Consider the following 4,289-nt stretch of genomic DNA (forward strand, 5'->3'; position numbering starts at 1 on the left):
TGTACACAGTAAACAAGTGATTTGAAAACACAACTAATTAACGCAAACCTAGCAGCAATTCGCAAGTGATTGCTGTCATTGATGCGCTTCACTACAAATGTATCAAATTTTACGAGTAACGTACAAATAATGGTAAAAAGTTATATAAGCTGCACTTTTTTGTAAGCGAGCGACAAAAGAACGCTCAACTCTGGTAAAATTTCCTTTTAGCTACTTAAGCAACCCTGTTGGTAATAGAGCAGTTTTTCACTTAACAACACTACTCTTCAGGTCGCGTATATTTTAGCCGACCTGGCTGAACTCGGATAAATATCGGATGTTGTGTTGTTTAAGCGGGTGTTCTTTTGTAGCTCGGTTGCAAAAGAATGCACCTATAGTTACATATACGAGTAAAAAAAAATCCACTCCATCCAATATGCAATCACAAAACACACACACACACACACATACACACAAGTAAGAGCCAAGTTCATTATCCTTGACACTATTCCACTGGTTGATCGTTAGTAAACTCGCTACGTGGATGCTTATTGAATTGCATTCTAGTTGCATCTATACACAAATCACTCTTCTGGAACAGAAATTTTATGTGGCAGCATAACGGAATGCATTCATGTGAAAATCGTTTTCCGAAAATTGATTATCATATTCGGATGAGCTATTCGCGGCAATTTTAAAAACAAATCAAATGAAAATTCGTAGCTGCCACAGTTGGGCGCACAGAGGTATAGTGCCATACATTTTTCGGAAAAAATTAGAAACGTGTCGACGTTGAACCTCAATTTTCCGTATGTAACATTTATGCACATAAATCAAGAAAATAAAGAAAAGCTTGGCTTGATAGATTTACTATAAGAAGAAAATCTCCAACCCCAAAAATGCCTTAAAAATTCCATAGAAAGTGCACCGATGAATAAATGACTCAAAAATTCTGTCCATATTTCAATGGACGTATTTAGTTTATTTTAAGGCATGCCTCTCATACAAATCTAACCTCAAAAAATCCTTAAAAAATCGATGAAAATAGTGTCGAAGTTACGCAATTGTGGAAACGCGCTTTAAGGCTAAACCGTCGAAATGTAAGAATTAAATGTTCAAAAAATTTACACCGAATTTTCCACCGAAATCCCATAATCCCATAATCCCACAGTGGTTCGGTCGTGGAAAAAATTAATTTTTTTGAATATCTAATTTTCAGATTTAAATGATGCACCGATTCAACCATTTCCGGAAGATTTTTTAACTAGCTCACATATAATCTGTGTGCAAAATTTCAATGAGCTAGGACCACTCCTTCTATGTTTTTCCAAAAAATGTACGGAGCCGAACCACTGTGCGACGCACTGGTGTAGCGGAAATTGTTGACACACATCCGCCACTCAGTGTGGCCGACATCGAGCGAGTGAATGATGCAAAACAAACAAAAACAGCATATAACTGGTACACAATCTAGTCAGCTCAACTGAAAGCTATTGTACTACTCCTACAACAAAAACTGAATAAATTGATACTTACAATAAAAACAACATAATGCTTTTTGATTGCAATATAGTTGCACTACTTTGAATTTTAATTAGATGAAAACTATAAACCTACACATGTATGTACATACATACATATATATGTATGTATATACATATGTAAATACATTCGCTCTGCTTTCCGTACGAGTACAGTCGACTTGGCTTTGCTTTGCTTTTGCTGTTTTGCTCCATTTAGCGCCGGTGCGCCAGTGCAAGTGTGCTAACTAAGTAGTTAGGTTTTTAGCAAAATTCAAGGACTTACCTAGAATTTCAACTGTGTGTGTAATTTCGCGTGGTTCCATTGTGGCTATCTGGCAAATGTAGTCACCAGCATCCTGTGGCACAGCATCACGAATTTGTAAATTGAATCGCTCGGCCCGGGATACACGTGGATCCGGAGTGACTTTCACATTGCCAGCGGTCAAAATGGCAATGCCACGTTTCCATGCAACGACATAGGGATCTGAAAAAAAGCAATGATATATATTAAATATTCTTTAGTAGAAAAGTGTTAGTGAGAGGGTTGATAGTTAGGCATTCATTAGTGGCGTTGTTGGAAACAAGTGTTTTTGCGTATATGCCTTTGGCTCTTTTGCAATCCTTTTATAAATTTAAATGTAATAAAAATAATGATATTCCCATGGTCTTAAATTAGTAACTACTCTTATTTATGTATTTATGCATATCGAAGCGAAATCATATCCACATCTAAGATAAAAAATAGTAGTAGCACAATTTAGTCAAAAAAACTGAAATTCCACAAAAAAAAATCGAAAATATCCTGAAGGAATTATGAAAAAAATCCCAGTAAGTCGCTACTTTTGAAAGATTTTAAAAGCAGGGAAAACTTAAGTAAGAAAACCCACGCTGACCTGGTGAAAGGTGTGCAGAACATATTTTAATAATGGAGGAAGCACTTTCCCACGGTTATGAAAAATTCTCATATCATCATTTTCATTTGACACAACCGGCGCACGCCAGAGTAAGCAACTTCCAGATTTGACATGTATTTCATTAACTTGCAGTAAAAAAACCTGTAAAAGTTTTTAGATCATGTCTTCAATGTACAAAGACGGCAGTTCAAGAAACTCCTCAAGTGCGGCGGTTGTGTTCTTATTGCTCTCGCAGGCTAGTCGTGCGCTACATTAGTTTCTGGAAGCACCAGACAGCCTTGATTTCGGATTCAATGAGAGCTTGTCGTCAAGGATAACTTACATATATTTGATCTCTTAAGAGAAATTAATCTGCTTCCATTAAAGGGAGGGTTTCAGCAATTTCTGTCGCTTCCTTTTCCTGGAGTATATCAATATCTTAACCTTCTTGGGATTTATGCAGGATATTGGAGAAAGTGTCTTCAAACCTACCTCTGATTAGAATGACCAAATCGCGTACGTAGCCCTAAGCCCCGAAGCCATTTTCAGTGCGAAGGCAAACTAGTTTATCCACTAGATGAACCATAGCAGTGGGGTGATTACTCCACTCTGCGTGCATTCTTTCGTAGCTAATAATAACACTGTTCTTTAGTCGGTTTAGGTATTGACGAAACCAAGTTTTTCTTAAATTCCGAATTGTATATAGTAAAGTATTGATTCAGTTTTCCCGTATATGCGATTTTAAGCGCTTTTTTCAGGGAAGCTATCATGGAAGGTAAATATTGAGGAGCGAGCAAAAAAGGCGTTGGTAAGCATAGGAAAGAGATTGGGACTCTCTCCAAAAGTGATATACTGGCTATGTGAAACCATAATCAATCCAATCATGTTATATGGGATCATCGTCTGGTGGAATTCACTGGAAAGGGCTATTCTTGGGAAGCTAGAGCGCGTACAAAGGACGGCCGCTATAAAAGGGGCAGCCGATTGGCTATGCACCAATATTTTACCTACAAGGAGGGTATATATCTACTCTGATTGCCAAGCTGCAAGGTAATTCTGGCCGGTTGTTGACCGCGTGAAGTCAAGGGAGCTTCCGCGCCAGCTTTCGATTCTTACAGATTTAGTTACACGACATTGTCCTCTAGGAACCCACGCGGTACGACTTAACAAAGTCACAGGCCCCTAATGCCGCATATCAACATTTCCATCTCAGCTGCCCGGCTTTCTCCAGACTAAGGTTTAGGCACCTCGGTGAGCATTTCATCAACACTCCCGGGGAGCTTCCCGGAGTGGACATTAGTGGCCCGCGGAACTTTGTTTTGAGCACCCAGCGCTTATTTTAGCTTAACACAGAGAACCAGTAGTTACCGTTCTAACTAAATTGTGTTATATGGTAACACAATGGGCTCCCCTAGGGGTCTTCCACAATCAACCTAACTTAAGCTAGTAGACATGACTTTGTTAGGTCAGCTGATTTTCACCCCACCTTTGGGATATAGCGCCCCGCCACTTTTTGCTGTTGTAGTGGAAATTGGGGTTCCTTCAAAAGGCAAGTAGGTAGAAAAGTCCTTTTTAATAATAAGCTGGTAAAACTTTATCTGCTCCAGGTCCTCTGAAGGGCGCTGAGCCATCTTATCCTATTTTCGTAGAACAGACTTCTGGCGATTTACCAATATTTTAGGCAAATTTATTTATCCCAGTCTGCATACGGATGATTGGGGTTGTGCTCACGGCAATTCACGACAATAATGCATCTTGGCTAGTCAGTTGAGAAATTCATTGCAGCTGCTTGTGTGGGATCTGTAGGGTCTTTTCAGAAGCAGTGAATATGTGGCCTCTTACGCTTGCTGTAGGGTGCTTGATACTGTACAGAGAAGAGGACGTGGGTTTTTTT

At 39.2% G+C, this 4,289-nt stretch overlaps 1 protein-coding gene across 1 annotated transcript in view; it reads right to left on the reverse strand.

The window, feature by feature from the left end:
* LOC118738149 (basement membrane-specific heparan sulfate proteoglycan core protein) overlaps nt 1-4,289 on the reverse strand; it is a 102,755-nt gene that overhangs the window by 86,815 nt on the left and 11,651 nt on the right. The window lies entirely within an intron of this gene.

This window comes from Rhagoletis pomonella, unplaced genomic scaffold, assembly GCF_013731165.1.
Source record: "Rhagoletis pomonella isolate Grant_MI unplaced genomic scaffold, Rhpom_1.0 Rhpom_scaffold_00004, whole genome shotgun sequence".
NCBI classification, from domain to species: Eukaryota; Metazoa; Arthropoda; class Insecta; order Diptera; family Tephritidae; genus Rhagoletis; species Rhagoletis pomonella.